At 41.1% G+C, this 20,556-nt stretch overlaps 1 pseudogene; it reads right to left on the bottom strand.

Annotated features, from left to right (window-relative positions):
• Positions 1-7,349: 7,349 nt before the first annotated feature.
• On the bottom strand, positions 7,350-7,759 carry LOC121043913 (ribonuclease P protein subunit p20-like; annotated as a pseudogene).
• Between the last annotated feature and the right edge of the window lie 12,797 nt (positions 7,760-20,556).

Genomic DNA, 20,556 nt, shown 5'->3' on the forward strand with positions numbered 1-20,556 from the left:
AAAGCAGCAAAGTACACATTATTTTCTAGTGCACATGGAACATTCTCCAGAACAGATCACATACTGGTCACAAATCAGGCCTCAACAAGTACAAAAAGATTGAGATCATACTGTGCTTATTTTCAGACCACAACTCCAAGAAACTTGAAGTCAACCACAGGAAAAATATCAGAAAGAACCACAAATACATGTAGGTTAAAGAACATACTACTAAAGAATTAATGGGTTAACCAGGAAATTAAAGAAGAGATCTAAAATACAAGGAAGCAAATGAAAATGAAAACATGACAGTCCAAACACTTTGGGATGCAGCAAATGCAGTCCTAAGAGGGAAGTATGTAGCAATATAGATCTACATCAAGAAGCAAGAAAAGTCTCAAATACACAACCTAATCTTCCACCAAAAGGAGCTAGAAAAGGAACCTCAAATAAAGCCTAAAGCCAGCAGAAGAAGGTAAATAATAAATATTAAAACAGTAATAAATAATATAGAAACAAACAAAACCACACTATAACAGATCAATGAAACTAAGAGATGGTTCTTTGAAAGAATTAATAAAATTGATAAACCCCTAGCCAAACCTATCAAAAAGAAAAGAGAAAGGACGCAAATAAATAAAATCACAAATAAAAGAGGAAAGATGACAACCAATACCACAAAAATACAAATAATCATGAGAATATTATAAAAAATTATATGCCAAAAAACTGGGCAATCTGGAAAAAATGGACAAATTCCTAAAAACATATAAACCGCCAAACTGAAACAGGAAGAAATAGAAAAAAATTTTTGTTTAATTTTTACAACAATTTTCTTTTTAATATAATTTATTGTCAAGTTGTCTAACATACAGTGTATATAGTGTGCTCTTGGTTTTGGGGGTAGATTACCATGATTCATCGCTTACATACAACACCCAGTGTTCATCCCAATAAGTACCCTCCTCAATGTCCATCACCCATTTTCCCCTCTCCCCTGAAGAATTAGAAAATTTGAACTGACCCTTAACCAGCAAAGTAATTGAATAAGTAATCAAATATCTCCCAAGAAACAAAAGTCCAGGGCCAGATGGCTTCCCAGCAGAATTCTACCAGACATTTAAAGAAGAGTTGATACCTATTCCTCTCAAACTGTTCAAAAAAATAGAAATGTAAGGAAAACTTCCAAATTCATTCTATGAGGCCAGAATTACTTTCATTCCAAAACCAAAGACCTCACTTTTTAAAAAGAAGAATTATAGGCCAATATCCCTGATGAACATGGATGCAAAAATTCTCAACAAGATACTAGCAAATTGAATCCAACAGTACATGAAAAGAATGATTCACCATGGTCAAGTGGGATTTATTCCTGGCCTGCAGGGGTGGCTCAATATCCACAAATCAATCAAGGTGATACACCACATTAATTAAAGATAAGAACCATATAATTCTGTCAATAGATGCAGAAAAAGCATTTAACAAAATGCAGCATCCATTCTTGATAAAAACCCTCAACAGAGTAGGGACAGACGGAACATGCCTCAACATCATAAAGGCCATATATATGAAAGACCTACAGCTAATATCATCCTCAATGGAGCAAACTGGTAGCTTCACCTCTACAGTCAGGAAAAAGACAGGGATGTTCACCCTCACCATTGTTATTTAACATAGTACTGGAAGTCCTGGCCTCAGCAAACAGACAACAAAAAGAAATAAAAGGCATCCAAATTGGCAAAGAAGTCAAACTTTCACTATTTTCAGATGACATACTTTACATAGAACACCCAAAATACTCCACCAAACAATTGCTAGAAATGGGGTGTGTGAGTGGCTCAGTCAGTTAGGCATCCGACTCCTGGTTTCAGCTCAGGTCATGATTTCACAGTTTGTGGGATCAAGACCTATGCTGACAATATGGAGCCTGCCTATAATTCTCTCTTCCTCTCTCTCTCTCTCTCTCTCTCTCTCTCTCTCTCTCTCTCTGCCCCTCCCCTGCGCATGCTCTCTCTCTCTCTCAAAATAAATAAAAAAACTTTTTTTAAAAACCCAAAACAAAAAATTACTATAACTGATAAATGAATTCAGCAAAGTCCCAGGATATAAAATCAATGTACATATATCTGTTGTATTTCTATATACGAATGATGAAGCATCAGAAAGAGAAATCGAGGAATCAATCCCATTTATAATTGTACCAAAACCGTAAGATACTTAGGAATAAACCTAACCAAAGATGCGAAAGATCTGTACTCTGAAAACTATAAAACACTGATAAAGGAAACTGAATAAGACTCAAAGAAATAGAAATATATTCCATGCTAATGGACTGGAAGAACAATTGTTAAAATGTCTATACAGTTTAAAGCAATCTACACATTTAATGCCATCCTTACCAAAATACCAACAGCATTTTTCACAGAGCTAGAACAAATAACCCTCAAATTTGTATGGAACCACAAAAGACCCTAAACAGCCAAAGCAATACTGAAAAAGAAAAACAAAACTGGAGGTATCACAATTCCAGATTTCAAGCGATATTACAAAACTATAGTCATCAATACAGTATGCTACTGGCATAAAAACAGACATATAGATCAAAGGAACAGAGTAGAAAACCCAGAAATGGACCCACAACTCTATGGTCAACTAATTTTCAACAAAGCAGGAAATAATATCCAATAGAAAAAAGACAATCCCTTCAACAAATGGTGCTGAGAAAACTGGACAACATGCAGAAGAATGAAACTGGACAACTTTATTACCTACACAAAAATAAATTCAAAATGGATGTAAGACCTAAATGTGAGACAGGAAACCATCAAAATCCCACAGGAGAACACAGGCAGCAACCTCTTTGACATCAGCCATAGCAACTTCTCTCTAGATATGTCTCCTGAGGAAAGGGAAACAAAAGCAAAAATGAACCATTGGGACTTCATCAAGATAAAGAGCTTCTACACATCAAAGGAAACAATCAACAAAACTGAAAGACAGCTTATGGAATTGGAGAAGATATTTTCAAATGACATATCTGATCAAGGATTAGTATCCAAAGTCTATAAAGAACTTATCAAACTTAACACCCAAAAATAAATAATCCAGTTAAGAAACGAGCAGAAGACATGAACAGACATTTTTCCAAAGAAGACATACAGGTGGCTAATAGACACATGAAAAGATGTTCAACATCACTCATCGTCAGGGAAATACAAATCAAAACCACCATGACATATCACCTCACACCTGCCAGAATGACTAAAATTAACAACTCAGGAAACAATAGATGTTAGGGAGGATGTGGAGAAAGGGAAACCCTAGTGCACTGTTGGTGGGAATGCAAACTGGTGCAGCTACTCTAGAGAACAGTATAGAGCTTCCTCAAAAACTCAAAATAGAACTTAAAATATTTCCTTAAAATTAGAACTACCTTGAGATCCAGCGATTGCACTACTAGATATTTACCCAAAAGACACAAAACTAGAAATTCAAAGGGCCGCGTGCACCCCAAAGTTTATAGGACATTATCAACAATAACTAAACTACAGAAAGAGCCCAAATGTCCATCGAGCGATGAATGGATAAAGAAGTGGTGTTAAAGGGGCGCCTGGGTGGCTCAGTCGGTTAAGTGTCCGACTTGGGCTCAGGTCATGATCTCACAGTTTGTGGGTTCAAGCCCTGCTTTGGGCTCTGTGCTGACAACTCAGAGCCTGGAACCTGCTTCGGAATCTATGTTTCCTTCTCTCTCTGCCCCTCCCCCGATCATGCGCTCGCGCTCTTTCTCTCTCTGTCTCTCAAAAATAAAATGTTAAAAAATTTTTAAAAAAGAAGGTGGTATACACACACACACACACACACAATGGAATACTACTCAATGACAAAAAAGAATGAAATCTTAACATTTGCAACCATATGGATGGAACTAGAGTGTATCATGCTAAGTGAAATAAGTCAGAGAAAGACAAATATTATATGATTTCACTCATATGTGGAATTTAAGAAACAAAACAGATAAATATAGGGGAAGGGAAAAAAGGTAAGCAAACCAAACTGACTTTTAATAATAGGGAACAAATTAGGGTTGATGGAGGGAGGTGCATGGGGGATGGGTTGAATAGGTGATGAGGATTAAAGAGGGCACTTGTGATGAGCACTGGGTGTTATATGTATGTGATGAGTCACTAAATTCTACACCTGAAACCAATATTACATCATATCTGAACTAACTAGAACTTAAATAAAAACTCGAAAAAAAAAGAAAAGAAAATACTGTCTGTTGTAGTTAAGATTAATTTTCACATTTTTCAATGATTCAATAGGTAAATAATATCACACTTTTTGAGACTTTGTCAGTTTTCCCTGAGTATCTTTTTGTGTGTCACAAGACTCATAATTTTCAGATTCAGTGTATTTGAACCTCAGTCATAACTCTCCATTATTATAGCTTCAGCCTGTAGAACATCCTGTTCGTCTGGTCTTTAATTCCTAATTCTTTGGACATGGCCTCATTAATGTTTGAAAGCTTTCTTGCTTTCTGACACATAAAATGGCTCAATGTACTTCGCATTTCTATACAGGTAAACATAGAATCAATCACTCAGTCAAGAGGTCTTGGTTCTGAGCACCTGGATGGCTCAGTCAGTTGAGCATCCAACTTCGGCTCAGGTCATGATCTCATGGCCCATGGGTTCAAGCCCCATATCAGGCTCCCTGCTGTCAGTGCAGAGCCTGCTTCAGATCATCTGTCTCCCTTTCTCTGCCCCTCCATCCCTCTCTCTCTCAAAAATAAATAAACAAGAAAGAAAGAAAGAAAGAAAGAAAGAAAGAAAGAAAGAAAGAGGGAGGGAGGGAGGGAGGGAGGGAGGGAGGGAGAAAGGAAGGAAGGAAGGAAGGAAGGAAGGAAGGAAGGAAGGAAAGCATAAGAGGCACATTCAGTCCAGAGTCAATAGGCATACAGGTTTTAGCAAACACAGCTCAGGGCTATTATTTATCAGAGCTAGATGATGCAATGCTTTGCTGGTTGACCCTTGATTCTATACTGATTTTTTGCCAAGTGTATTGCCGGTGTGAGGACTACTGCAACACGAGGCAGTTAGGAAGGGTACTGGGGACTGAGAGCAACCGTAGCTGACTCTTGGAAGAGCAGAGGGCCTCACACAAAGATGGCAAACTGTAGTCACATTTTGTAACATGTCCCATCCCACCCCCCCACCCCATGCCAGGACAGGCAACAGTAATGTCCTTTTTAAAAGTGTGAAGAGGAACTCTCAAAGATGAAAAGAAAACCAGGAATAACTAAAGACATGACAACCAGAGAGAGGAATGAAACTCACCTGTAGATGAAGTCACATCTGCTAAGAGAGAAACAGAGCAATTAGAAGACCTCAAATAAGTGTAACTGTGCTATTTGTTACATGCATAAAAAAGAATCATGTATAGATTTTGGAAATGAAATGCTGGAACTCTGAATAAAAAATCTCAATAGAGGGAGTGAACAGCAAAGTGGCAAAGTGGATAGAGTTGACAATCACAAAGCTGGAAGATCTAGAAGATTCTCTCAGAACACAACCTGAAAATGAAGATGAGATGGAAAACACGAAAGAAAAGAGAAGCGAACAACGCTGACAAGTCTTAACATCCATCCAAATGGAATTCCAAAAAATGAGAACAGAGCAAATGGGGTGATATAAACAATTTAAAAGGAAAAAGAGGAAAGAGGTAGCAGAAGCAGCAGATTTTCAAAAAATGAAGAATGCCTTCAGATTGAAAGAACTCACTTAAAAGCTGAGTGTGAAAAGAACTCATTAGATATATTACTATGGAATTTCCAGCATCAATGATGCTGACAAGATATGATAAGCCTCCAGAAAGAGGGAACAGGCTGGTTATGTTCAGAAGAATAACAATCACACTGACTTCAGGGTCCTCATGAGCAGCCCCAGATACTTACCAGAGAAGTGATAACATTTAAGTTCTCAGGAAACGTTCAGCTCTAATTATAAGGTTTAATTTAAGGCCAACTACAGTCATAAAGACAGGCAAAACACTTAATTAGAAGGACAGATTAAAAAATTTTTTGCACATACAGTAACTTGGAAAGCTTAACACAGAGAGTCTTTTAAAATGAGGTATAATTGGGGCGCCTGGGTGGCACAGTCGGTTAAGAGTCCGACTTCAGCCGGGTCACGATCTCGCGGTCCATGAGTTAGAGCCCCACGTCAGGCTCTGGGCTGATGGCTCAGAGCCTGGAGCCTGTTTCCGATTCTGTGTCTCCCTCTCTCTCTGCCCCTCCCCCGTTCATGCTCTGTCTCTCTCTGTCCCAAAAATAAATAAACGTTGAAAAAAAAAATTTTTTTTTAAATAAAAAATAAATAAATAAATAAAATGAGGTATAATTTACAAACACACAGATCTTAGGTTATAGTTCAGAGAGTTGAAACAAGCTTACACTCTTGAAACCCGCATCCCTTCCAAAAAATAGAACAATTCTATCACCTCTGAAAGTTCTTTTATGCCCCCTTGCCAGTCAATTCACAGCCTTACTAGACACAACCATGGTTAAGATTTCCTTAGTGATTCGTTTTTCAAGTTCTTGAACTTCATAAAATTAGCACCACATACTGGGTACCATTTTATGCCTGAGATTTCCATTCACCAAAATGCTTGTGAGACACATCAGTGCTATTGCACATCTCAGTATTTCACTTGGTGTATTGCTGATAATGTCCCATTATATCCCATCATCTATGGGTATGATCTGTTCACCCACAGGCTCGTGTCACAACGGATAGCTCCATCAAACTGGATTGCAATATTTTGCATTCTAAACTAGATAAATATTGGAAAAGACAAGTCCAGTTAATTCTGTACTATTTTCAGTAGGGATAGCCTGCCTTTCCTCAGCAACCATATGATCAGTCCCCACATGATTGTTTAGGGGCGCCTGGATGGCTCAGTCAGTGAAGCGACCAACTTCAGCTCAGCTCATGATCTCACGGTTCATGAGTTCGAGCCCTGTGTAGGGCTCTGTGCTGACAGCTCAGAACCTGGAACCTACTTCAGATTCTGTGTCTCCCTCTCTCTCTGCCCCTTCCCCACATGTGTTCTTGCACACTCTCTCAAAAATAAACAAACATTAAAAAATAAGCATTTGAAAAGAGTTTATTGGGTAACGGAGTAGGGAGAGGAAGACACAGGAAGACCCACTGCTCCCCCTCTCAATTCAGAGTCCCCTGAGCTGTGAAGGGGACTGGTTTTTTTTTCTTACACGGCTCTGGTAGGAGGTCCGTGACAGAACTCCGTACAAGTGGGGCCACATCTGGGCCTGGCTGTGTGGGGCTGGCTGTATAAAGATGGCCAGCCTACTTTCAGTTACTTGGTGTGACCCTGAAGCCAGGAGATGGATGGCCGAGTTGTGGATCTGGGTCAGGGGTTCTTGTGAAACACTGGTTCCAGCTCCTCTACAAGCTCCCCAGGGGGCATACTGGCAGCCACCTGCAAGGACTGGAGGCTGTCCACCTGCAGTGGTAGGGCAAAGTTGATGGCAGGGTTGATGGCCAGGCTCAAGGGTGAATGCGGACCTCGCTGGACCAGTTCTGTCTCCAAGTCCTTCCAGTAGCTTCTGGCAGCGGGCCAGCTGGGCCTTAAGTCAGTCTTCACGTTGACATAAATGTCACTGCCTCCGGGGCAGTCAGTGGGGGAACTGCTTCCGAAGAGTGTGCTCCACCAGGTCCAGTTCTGTCTCAAGGGTCCCACGGGGCTCTCAGTTTCCTGCCATGCTGGGTGCCTCTCTCCAGTCCACGTGCCTTGTCCTCCACATTCACGCAGCCCACTCACCCCTTCCCACAACTGGCCACTCAGCGTGGTGTGCATGACCCCGGGACCCCAGGAGGGGAAAAGAAGGAAAGAAAGCACGTAATGGGAAGCCCTGGGCTCTAGAGCCAGCTGCCGGGAGTGTGCACAAAGTGGATGGATTCTTAAGAAATGCAAATATAGAAGACCTCTCTCTGTAGCTAATGTTTCATTCTCTCCTAGTCTCAGGAGCATACAACTACTGAGGATATTTAAAATGAACAGGGGACTCTCGCGGTCCGGGAGTTCGAGCCCCGCGTCAGGCTCTGGCTCGGAGCCTGGAGCCTGTTTCCGATTCTGTGTCTCCCTCTCTCTCTGACTCTCCCCCGTTCATGCTCTGTCTCTCTCTGTCTCAAAAATAAATAAACGTTAAAACATTTAAAAAAAACAAATAAATAAAATGAACAGAATTTTGGACATTTCACATGGCTTTATCAGTGTCATTCTACCGCCACCTCTCCTTGCGTCAGAAAACACAATCTCATGAGGCTATCTCATGATAGCCAAGCCATCAAAGTCACCAACATCCTGTGCTTTGATGCAATGCATTGAGAAAAACACAATCTTGAGTTTGTACATCAAGTATGTCCCGCATAACTTGAATCGATTAATGAGTGAACATTCAAACCCAAATTGGGGGTATTCTGAAAAACACTGGCCTACACTTTTCAAAAACATCACCATCATGAATGAAAATGAAAATGTGAAAAACAGTCTCAGGTTAGAGAGGGCTAAAGTGATTGCAGTTAAGTGCAAAGTGTGTCAACAGATAAGAAGCTGCCAGAAAAATAAATTGCTATAAAGGGCATTATTGAGATAAATTAGAAAAATTTTAATATGGACTATGTATTAATAATATTGTTAATTATATTGTATTAAAGCCAAGTTTTCTGATTAAAGCCAACTGTTTTGTGGTTATATAAAAAAATATCACTGTATTTATACACTAGTTAGGGGCTAAAGGATCATGACGCCTAAAAATGTGCCAAATGTTGATGATTTTGACTCCAAATGAAGAGTACCAGGCTGTTCAATTTACAGCTCATGGACTTCATTAGGTCTGAAATTCTTCAAACATACAATCGTAACAACAACAAAAAAGATATTTAGCATTAGAAATTTTCTGATTTTTAAAAATGAAATAAATGAACCAACAATACTCATCAACTTTTTTTAGACCCATTCATGTTTTTTTTCTGTAACTTTCTGTGGATCGTTGTGGACTCAGATTGAACACCCTCCTACATTCTACAATCATTACTCTCCTTTCTGAGCTCAAATTGTGACAACTTTGGTCCGTGGTTTCCCTTTTAGGTCAGCTGCTGTGTTCATTTGACATGACCTCATTAATTTTAAGACATTTTCTTGCATTGTAGAATGAAAAACTTCCTAGAACTTACAAAAAAAAAAAAGTTGGTCTTATAAAAATCTGCCTTATCCAAATGTGAAATCAGCTATTTTTCCAACAAGTTTTTCAGTGTGAAAATGGTTTTAGAGACCATAATCTCTATGGAGCCACATAGAGATTAATCTCTGTGGAGCACATTGTCATCTGCAGAATCTGAAGAAATAGCACATATCTCACTCAATTGCTATAAATACTAAATGAGGTAATTTATATATAAAATACTGAGCAGTGTCTGAATTTTAGTAAATACTCAACATCTGCTTTCCCTTCCCCTTTCCTTTTTCCTCCTCGCACTTCTTCTTTCACTAGAATGGAAGAATTCAGGGAACCCTTGAAGACAAGTGTGTTCATCAAGGAAAGAGAAATATACAAATCCTACTGATGTGTCCAATAAAATGAGAACTGATTGTTGACCATTGGGTGTATGAAGGTGGAAGTTACCGGTAAATTCTGATGATGCCCCGCCATAAACTGAGGGGGACTGAAGCCTGACTGGAGCTGTTCAAAGAGACAACTGTAGAAGAGGAAACGGAGACACCAAATACAGACAAATAGGAGCAAAGGAATGAAGTGTAAATGACTCGAGGAGTTATTTCTTTTACGACAGGAAAAATCACAGTCTTGTATGCTGGAGGTAATGACCCAATAAGAGCATGAAAAATCAATGATTCTGGGAAAAGGGGGAAATGGCTAAAGTGATATTCTTGAGAAGGCAAGTGGGGGTGGCTTTAGCAGAAAGGAAGTAAGGTTCACTTGTATTCATGGGTAGCTTGGAAGAGGATGTGCAGCAGATGGTGGGGTGTTAGACCGCCATCTTGTGGTAATTCATGGAAGTTCTCTTTAAGCAGGAAACGAATAGAAAATGGGTGAACAGGGGCGCCTGGGTGGCGCAGTCGGTTAAGCGTCCGACTTCAGCCAGGTCAGGATCTCGCGGTCCGGGAGTTCGAGCCCCGCGTCAGGCTCTGGGCTGATGGCTCAGAGCCTGGAGCCTGTTTCCGATTCTGTGTCTCCCTCTCTCTCTGCCCCTCCCCTGTTCATGCTCTGTCTCTCTCTGTCCCAAAAATAAATAAACGTTGAAAAAAAAAAAAAAAAAGAAAAGAAAATGGGTGAACAACCTGAATCTCCCTCTAGTTGGGCTGGAATGTCTCCTAGGATATAGCCTAAATGCTATTTAGTCTGCAATCATCTCCCTAATCGTGTTGCAGGTGCCCTGTGGAAGCCCCATTGTTACTGTGCCCAGACGCCTCTGATCAAGAATATTAAGTGTTGCCACTAGAACTGCTTGCTGATACTCCCAAGTCTCTGGCCACCAGGCTGCTTATCCAAAGTCAAGGAACAGCACATATAATTGGTAGAGTCTGTGTCTGGTGCCTGTGTCCTAGCTATAAATGAGGCTGGGAGCCCCTGTAGTCAGCATTTTCAACACCTTCAATATTGGGAGACTGGCTTTGCCTTGGAGGGTGGGAACATGCTCCATTTTTAAAAGGCTTTTAAATTTTGAGCATCCATGATAGAATGGCAAACACAAAAGAGAGTAAACCTTCCCGCAATACATACCATCAAGTATGGATTATTTTGAAACAAATTCCAGATACCGTATCATAGTACCTGCAGATACTTCATTATGTATCTATAAAAGATGACTTTTGAAAATATACCCAATGCAATTAACATGGATAAAATAATTAATAATCTCTTGCTGTTACAGAACATCCTGTCAGGGTTTAATCTGCCTGTAAGCACCTCTTTACGGTTGATTTGTTTGAATCAAAATTCAAACAAGATTTCTCACTCGTGTTCTTATCTTCATTCAAATTATTTGTTGAAAAAAATTGTCCAATAGACGTTCCCACATTCTGGATTTGTGTAACCTGTTTTTCTGAAGCCTATGTGTTGTTTAACCTGTTTTTGTGCAATTTGTACTTCCTGCAAACTTGCAATTAGATGGAGAATCTTAATCAGGATCGGGTTTAATTCTATAGCAAGAACACTGCCTGACTGTGGTTGTGAACTTCCTAGTGCCTCTCATTAGGGTACACATAAAGTGTGACCATCTCTATTTTTGTGATGGTCAGTACTGATCCGTGGGTCCTGACTTTTCATCAGACTTTTCCAACCATTACAAAGTTCCCCGCTGGCTATTCGCCTATCAGTTTTAGGAGCCACTGATGACATTTGCTGGAGTGCATTAACAATTGGTGTTTTGTTTTGTTTAGATTGATAGGCTTTATTTTTTAGAGTATTCTTGGGAGTCTAAGAATTCCCAGGTAATGCCGATGATGCTGTCTGAGGGACCAACCTTTGCAAAGCACCGCTCCAAATCAAACTCTGTGTCCACTCTCAGCAGCACCTTCTGGCCTCATGGTGAGCTGGACCATCCATGCGGTTTCCTTCAAAACCATGCTCCAGAGAGGTGCCGTCCAACAGCCATAGAACACAAACCAATGTGTGTGATATTCTAATTCTGTTATTCCTTCTGCATTCACCAGCTAGAATTCTCCTCTAGAGAAATGTCCCATAATACTTATTTGGTGAGACAGCATTAATTAATTAGGACAGGAAAAGCAGAATCAATTCTTAACTCTTTTCCTTTACTTAGCAGCTTTCAGAACAATGAGTTGGTTAGCAAAGATCTTTATATTTGTGGTATCATTATGAACCCTTGGGTTTTGTCATCTTCGAAAAGTTTCTGTCCATTGAGTTCTTGGTCAGTGGGACTCCCTTCATGTTAGCTTCTGAGCCCTTTGACACAATTCCACTATTCTTTGACAACTTCCTTTCCTTCAGCTTCAAAAAGGTCTTCCAGGCTTATCTTGTTAATTCCCTTTCTCAGACCTGCAATCAACCATTTCTTCAAGGGCAATGGTTTCTTCCACTGGGAAATTATCTTAAGAGATCATAACATGGGTTGGTCATTGTTTCTGGGTTTTTTCCAGCCTGGACATGAAAAATATGTGTGATCTGAAAACATGCATTTGCACTTTATTTTTCCTAAGGGTAAAATTCTTCATGAGTTCACACTGATCTTTTCCAATGCAAATTTCAGATTTCATGGTTTTTATTTGTCTTTGTTTTTATCTGTAATTCTTCCCTCTTACAGTGACAATCTTGGATCCTAATGACATTAGTATAATTATTTAGATTGCTAACATAATTGTTTACTTAACTGCCTAATCATGTATAAGTGTGTGTATATATATATAGCAACTTCAGAACAATAATGTTGATAGCATTACTAATAACGTTATCACTGAAAATTTTATAAACTGTTATTGCAATTCTATTTATTTTTATCCTCGGGGTATATCATGCTAAAGCCATATAATAAACTGCTGTGCTTTAAAGTCAGTTGCAGTAATTTTTCTCTGCATGGTTCAGCTGTCAGAAAACAGTTTGGTTTTGTTCAATTCCCATCTGCAGTGACTTGCTTCAGAAACATGGAGATTCTCCTCTGCAAGGACCCAGGCAGCCTCACTGTACATTTGCTGGGACCAGCTCAGAGATGCTGCTGGGACCAGTGGCTCTTAGCCCCGCTATCTCCACCCCATCCACAGTAAAGGACACGTAATCAGAACACAAGATACAGAGCCTGGCAGCCAAGAGGGTAGGTCAAGGCTCTCCACCAAGCTATAGCTCAGGAAGAAAGAGCCTGGGGCTCAGCAAGAAATCTTTTTTTTTTCCTAAATGTTTATTTTTTCTTTTTTGAGGGGAGGCGGAGGGGCAGAGAGAGAGAGAGAGGGAGACACAGAATCTGAAGCAGTCTCCAGGCTCCCAGCTGTCAGCACAGAGCCTGATGTGGAGCTCCAACTCACAAACAATGAGATCATGACCTGAGCTGAAGTCAGATGCTCAACCAACTGAGCCACCCAGGTGCCCTTCCTTTTCTTTTTTTTTTAAAGATTTTATTTTTAAGTAATCTCTACACCCAATGTGGGGTTCAAATTCCCAACCCTGAGATCAAGAGTCACATGATCCTCCAACTGAACCAGGCAGGCACCCCAAGAGATCTTTTTCTGAGGGATTTCTCAGAAAACTTCTTATAGACCTCAAGTCTAATATCTAATTTCGTTTTTCTTTCTTTTTCTAAACCATTTTTGGATGCTGTTAACCCTCAGTTGCTTTACATCGTTGCCTTTTATTGTGTATTTTTTACTTTTATCTTAAACATAACTGAGCAGTGAGGATTAACTCAACAGGCTTGGGTTGCTAGTACCCTGCACATTCCCAAACCAGCAGCTCCTGGCAGATAACCTCTGAGCCCTTGGACTATCCAGCCTGATAAGGATGTCTTTGTATATCTGAGACAGTGGCCTCTGCTAGATAATTTCTGCTAACGATGTGATTTATGATTAATCCTTCTTTTCATTCACCTGAAGTCTTGAGCCACACTGTCTCAGTCTGACCTCTGGGGCTGGCCTCCATGCCTATATGACTGAATCCAAAAAAAAAAAAACTCTGACACCAAGACTCAGGTGAGTTTCCCAGGTTGGCCGTTGTACATGCCGTCACACATCACTGGTAGTACATCACTGTACAACTCCATTGGGAGAGAACAGCTAGAAGGTCATGCCTGCTTTCACCTGGACTCTACCCTATGTGCCTTTTTCTCTTTGCTGATTTTAATCTGTATCCTTTTACTGTAATAAATCAACCATGAAGAAAAGTTTTTCTGAGCTCTGGAAGTCTGTTCAACAAATCACTGAACCTGAGAGTGGTTTTGGGAACTGATGACACAATACTTCTCTTAATTTTGCTTTGCTTTGTGACATAAGAAGAAATGTATATATTTGGTCTGTCCCCAGTTCCTGGCACTGAGCTAAAGCCCTTGGAATTTCTTAAGCAATGGGATAACAGGAGAAATCTTTTATTTAGTTACCAATGGTCAATGATTTAATCAGTCATGCCTATGTATTGGAACCTCCATAAAAATCCTTAAATGAGGGGCTCCTGGGTGACTCAGTCAGTTGAGCATTGACTTTGGCTCAGGTCATGATCTCATGGTTCATGACTTCGAGCCCTACATGGGGTTCTCTGCTATCAGTGCAGAGCCTGCTTTGTATCCTCTGTCTCCTCCCTCTCTCTGCCCCTCCCCCACTCACCTTCTCAAAAATAAACATTAAAAAAAAAAAAAACCCGTAAATGATAGGACTTGGAGAATTTCCTGTTTGGTGAGCATATTCACATGACTCGTCCCAACACCACAGGGACTAGAGCTTCTGCACAGATGTTTCTGGAACTCTCTGTATATGCCTTCATCTGGCTGTTGATTTGTATCCTTCCTAATAAATCAGTAAACATAAACAGAGTGCCTTCCTGAGTTCTGTGAGCCAACTGGCAAATTATCAAGGCTGAGGAGGGGGTCATGGGAATATCGGATGTAGAGCCGATCTGCCAGGAGTACAGGTGCCCAGGACTTAAGACGGACATCTGAAGTGGGGAATGTCCTGTGGAACTGAGTCCTTAACCTGTGCATCTGTGCCAACTCTGGGTAGTGACAGAATTGCTGGACATCCAGTTGGCATCAGAGAATCCAAGAAGTGGTGTTGGAAAAGACACTATGTAGTTGGTGTTAGGAGGAAAAGAAAAGCACTCTCATTTGATGTCAGAAGTAATGTGAATAGGGGGCTTCTAGGTGGTTCAGTTGGTTGAGCTTCCTACTCTTTGATTTCTGCTCAGGTCACAATCCCAGGGTCATGGGTTCAAGGCCCCGTATCCAGTTCCATGCTGAGTGTGGAGTCTGCCTGGAATTCTCTCTTTCTTCCTCTGCCTCCCTCCCCTACTCATGCTCTCTCTCTCAAAAGGAAAAACAAAAGTAGTAATGTGAATGAAAACAGCTGAAGCTTTTCATCCAATTTTGAGTGTAGGCTTTGCAATCAGACTTCCTGGGTTGGAATCCCATCTTTGCCGCTCCCTAACTGACCCTGAAAAAGTTGTTTTATCTGTCAGGCCTCCGGGTGATTATCTTTTCAGTGGGAATAACTACTGTTATTCTTGGATAGTTCTTGTGAGGAGCGTGTGAGACCCATGAAGTGCTTAGACAGTGCCTCATGTACAACTACAGAAACGTTTTTGGCTATTGATAGCTATTGTTATGAATAAATATTCTTTTCCTTTATTCAATCTTATTATTGATGAATTTTATTTAAATTTTGCTCTCACTAAAAATGTTCTCTCTTCCTGTTTTTGGATGCTTAGACTTTTAATACCATCTTTTTAATTTATTCTTTGCTATTTTATACCAATTTCTAACGTTAAGCCTGCCCTAACTTGGCATGACTATTCTCTTCTGTTCTCTTGGTTGATGGGTTCTTTTTTGTTTTTTTGTTTTTTTTAGCCCTTTTTGTGTTTGGCCTCTATAACGGTTGCCAGGATATGAGTATAAGGAGAAATAAACAGTAGAGCATTCACATTATAAAAGTGGTTTAAAATGAGACAGAAAGAGAAAGGAAGAGAGAGAGAGTAGGGAAGAGGCTCCTCCTTAAACCCCTCCTGTCTCTGAAACAGATGTCTTACACCAAAGTTCCCAGCCTATTTCAAAATGTGTTATCAAAGAACCCCTGTTCCAGGAAACGAAGGGGCATGAGCACACACTCCCCAAGTCCCCTGGCCATTGCACATTTGGTCAGTTGGGAAGGAGATGTTTACAGCCCTTTTGCTAACAACTCATGCTGCCCAGTGCTCGTCCAGTCACTGGATTCCAGGCAAAAATGGATGAACTACAATGTCACTGACCAGGAGGGGTGCCTTGGAGCAGAGCTACAAGCTCCCAGCCCGCCTGTGATAGGGAACCACATGGAATCAGGCTTCCTAGAGACAGGCCTGGAGCATGTCTGTCCCGGAGCATGTACTGGGGCCAGGCATGTGGCTCTTCTTTTATTTATCCCACTCCATTTCCAACATGTCCTGGCAAGTTTCCCCACACTGACAGAGGCAAAGGTGGATGCTCGAAGGTGTGGCACTGCTGAGCCACCCTCACTCCTGGAGTTTCTTTGAAAATGCAGGAATGTTTGGGTGCAACACCTTGTTTGCAGTTTTCCAAGACTTCAGCTCCTGTACCAGGCAATTTAGGCCTGAGAGAGAAAGACACATCACATGGGGGACAAGCCAAGCTCCTATGTTAACTTTATATCCACACTTGCCTTCCTGCCTTCCCATCGTACTCCTCCAGGACACACCAGAAGCTGGACTCCGGAGGCAGCGTGCCAGCCTTGCCAAGTGGAAAAGGTTGCAGTGGTGAAGATGCTGTCCACACAGCCCAACCTTGGCAGCCCTGGTATGAATTTATTTCAAGATTTATTCACATGCTCCCATGTCTGGAGTCTCCCTCTTATTTGGGCTGCTACAGGTTTATGCTGCAATCTTCCATGTAAACCAGAGGGGGTCACTGGAGCTTCAGGTGCTGGCAGATGGGTGGCCTAAGTTAACACAGTCATCCTCTGCCCACAAGAGCAGGCAGGAATGGCTGGGTTTTTTTTTGTTGTTTGTTTTTTTTACTTCTGACATTTTATTAATTTATTAATAAAAATATATATATATATTTTTAAGAATAGAATTTAGTGGTTCATCACTTACATATAACACCCAGTGCTCATCCTCACAAGTGTCTTCCTTAATGTCCATCACCCATTTAGGCCATCCCCCCACCAACCTCCCCTCCAGCAGCCCTCGGTTTTTTCTCTGTATTTAAGAGTCTCTTATGGTTTGTCTCCCTCTCTGTTTTTATCTTCTTTTTCCTTCCTTTCCCTTACGTTCATCTGTTTTGTATCTTAAATTCCACATATGAATGAAATCATATGATATTTGTCTTTCTCTGACTTATTTTGCTTAGTTTAGCATAGTTCCATCCACCTTGTTGCAAATGGTAAGATTTCACTCTTTTTGATCCCTGAGTAATATTCCATTGAGTATACATACCACTCTTCTTTATCCATTCATCAGCTGATGGACATTTGGGCTCTTTCCATACTTTGGCTATTGTTTATAGTGCTGCTATAAACATTGGGGTGCATGTGCCTTTTGGATCAGCATTTCTATATCCTTTGGGTAAATTCCTACTAGTGTAATTGCTGGTTGTGGGGTAGGTTTTTTTTTTTTTTTTAATTTTCTGAGCCACCTCCATACTGTTTTCCAGAGTGGCTGCATCAGTTTGCATTCCCACCAGCAGTGCAAAAGCCTTCCCCTTTCTCCTCATCCTTGCCAACATCTGTTGTTGCCTGATTTGTTAATGTTATGTTAATTTTAGCCATTCTGACTGGTGTGAGGTGGCATCTCATTGTGGTTTTGATATGTATTTCCTTGATGATGAGTGATGCTGAGCATTTTTTCATGTGTTTGTTAGTCATCTGGATGTCTTCTTTGGAGAAGTGTCTATTCATGTCTTTTGCCCATTTCTTCACTGGATTCTTTGTTTTTTGGGCGTTGAGTTTGATAAGTTCTTTATAGATTTTGGATACTTACCCTTTACCTGATATGTCATTTGCAAATATCTTCTCCCATTCTGTCTATTGTCTTTTAGTTTTGCTGATTTCCTTTGCTGTGCAGATTTTTATTTTGATAAGATCCCAATAGTTCATTTTTGCTTTTGTTTCCCTTGCCTCTGGAGACATGTCAGTAAGAAGTTGCTGCAGCCAAGGTCAAAGAGGTTGTTGCCTGTTTTCTCCTCTAGGATTTTGATGGCTTCCTGTCTTACGTTTAGGTCTTTCATCCATTTTGAGTTTATTTTTGTGTATGGTGTAAGAAAGTGGTCCAGCTTCATTTTTCTGCATGTCACAGTCCAGTTTTCCCAGCACCACTTTCTGAACAGACTTTTTTCCATTGGTTATTCTTTCCTGCTTTGTCAAAGATTAGTTGGCCATATGTTTGTGGGTCCATTTCTGGGTTCTCTATCCTGTTCCATTGATCTGAGTGTCTGTTTTTGTGCCAGTACCATACTGTCTTGATGATTACAGCTTTGTAATATAGCTTGAAGTCCAGAATTGTGATGTCTCCAGCTTTGGTTTTCTTTTTCAGGATTGCTTTGGCTATTCAGGATCTTTTCTGGTTCCATACAAATTTTAGGATTGTTTGTTCTAGCTCTGTGAAGAATGCTGGTGTTATTTTGATAGGGATTGCAGGAGTGGCTGTTCTCTTATTGGAATCTGAGCTTTTTCCTCTATGATATTTACACCAGAGCTGAAATGAACACATTTTGTGTTTGCATAGATTCTCCCAGTGTTCCAAAGTCCATTCTACTTCCTTTTCTGTTTCTAACTCACCTAGGAGATGACATATGACCTTGATCACTACACCAACACTTAGCAAGTCTATTTTAAAGATCCAGGGGTTTTACAAGAGATCCCTGGCTGGCCAGGAATCATTCACTGGAAGCAGCATTTGCAGATTCAAGGTGAGGGCATGTTCAGGGCCATTGTGAGAACAAGATTGGTCCAGTGGGAGCACAAACCGTGGCAACCAAGGTGGAGGGGTGAAATTCTGCTACTAGGCTGACTAATGAATTAACTTTTCTGCTAGAACACCCTTCTATGTGCTGTTTGAGTAAATTCTGTTCATCCTTCAGGGTTTAGCTTAACGCCCACCTGCTAAGGGACGTCTCTTCCAGTTGCCTACAAGAATATAGACTTGGCCCAAATGTGGGTCAGATCCCAAATGGGCAGCAGCTGGAGGCTGTGAGCTCACCACCAGCCTCACAGCACATTCCCCCTTGCAGGGAGATGTGAGCTGCACCTCACCACTGATGCCACTCTCAATGTTTTGAATGTGAATTCTTCTTTCTTCCTTGAGTCATTTCTTTTAATTGGATCCCCAGATGTGGAAACACCGAGTTACAAGGGGCATATGAACAACATCTTGTCTTATGCATACAGCCAAGACGCCCTTCGCAGGGGCTGCCCGCTGAATGGGTGTGCTGATTTCCTGCTCCTTTCCCATCCTTCAGTTAACCCCACAGGTCCAGTGAATGCATGGATGTGGCTCACACAGGCAGAAGTTGAAGGAAGACACTAATGCCCCCACTTCCAAATACATGACGTACCAAGAAGTGTGCAAATCGAGGAAGAGGAGATTTGCACCATCTGCATATTGTGCAAAAGGCAAAACTAATCATTTCAAGAGGGAAGTTAAAGTCCAAAGCATACCACAGCATGGATGCACCTTGAAAGACATTATGTTAAGAGAAGCCAGCCAAACACAGACAAGCTCTGGATGATTTCACTTATCTGAGCTTTCTAGAGCATTCAAATTGCCAGAAACAGAAAGTAGAATGGTGGCTTGCCAGGGGGTACACAGAGGAGAAAATGGGGAGTTGTCCTGGTCCCGATCTATGGCCTTCAGTTTTGTAAGATAGAAAAGTTCTGGAGACTGTTTGCACAACAATGTGAAGATACTTAACGCTAAGGAACAAAGGAACTATACAATTAGAAGTGGTTACAACGGTAAATTTTATGTTATGCGTTTTTACCACAATTCGGATAACAAATTTTAAAAAGTCGCTCCATCACACCAAACCACCTGCAGTGATGTCACTGTCTGTACTGCCCTCTGCTGGTCAGTGAAGCTGATGCAGTGAGGAAAATCCCGGGCTTCTATAACAAAATTGAACCCTCACCGCTCCACAAGTCTTTTATTTTATCGTCACTCGTGGCTTTTAAAGCAGGCAAAAAGTATGCTCATGGTGTAAAAACTCAGTCAAAAGCTTGCCCCATAAACTGAAAAGGTTGAAAGCCACCCCACTCTTCACTTTTTCCTCTTATACTTGCCCCTGTGATTATACCTCCATATCCCTCAACAGTCATCCCAGCCTCTACCACACAAACCATAGGACTTTAAAAATGAAACTTACTGGGGCGCCTCGGTGGCTCAGTTGGTTAGGTGCCCAACTTTGCATTTTGGCTCAGTCTGTGAGTTTGAGCCCTGCATCTGGGTCTGCACTGACAGGAGCCTGCTTGGGATTCCCTCTCTCATATTCTCTCTCTCTCTCTCTCTCTCTCTCCCCCCACCCCCCAGCCTTTCCCTGCTCATGCTGGCTCTCTCTCTCTCTCTCTTTCAAAATAAATAAACTTTTGGGGCGCCTGGGTGGCTCAGTCGGTTAAGCGTCCGACTTCAGCTCGCGTCACGATCTCGCGGTCTGTGGGTTCGAGCCCCGCGTCGGGCTCTGGGCTGATGGCTCAGAGCCTGGAGCCCGCTTCTGATTCTGTGTCTCCCTCTCTCTCTGCCCCTCCCCCATTCATGCTCTGTCTCTGTCTCAAAAATAAATAAAACGTTAAAAAAATTTTTTTAAATAAAAAACAAAATAAATAAGCTTTTAAGAAATGTTATAA

Source organism: Herpailurus yagouaroundi, unplaced genomic scaffold, assembly GCF_014898765.1.
Source record: "Herpailurus yagouaroundi ecotype Mexico unplaced genomic scaffold, PumYag 187, whole genome shotgun sequence".
NCBI lineage: Eukaryota > Metazoa > Chordata > Mammalia > Carnivora > Felidae > Herpailurus > Herpailurus yagouaroundi.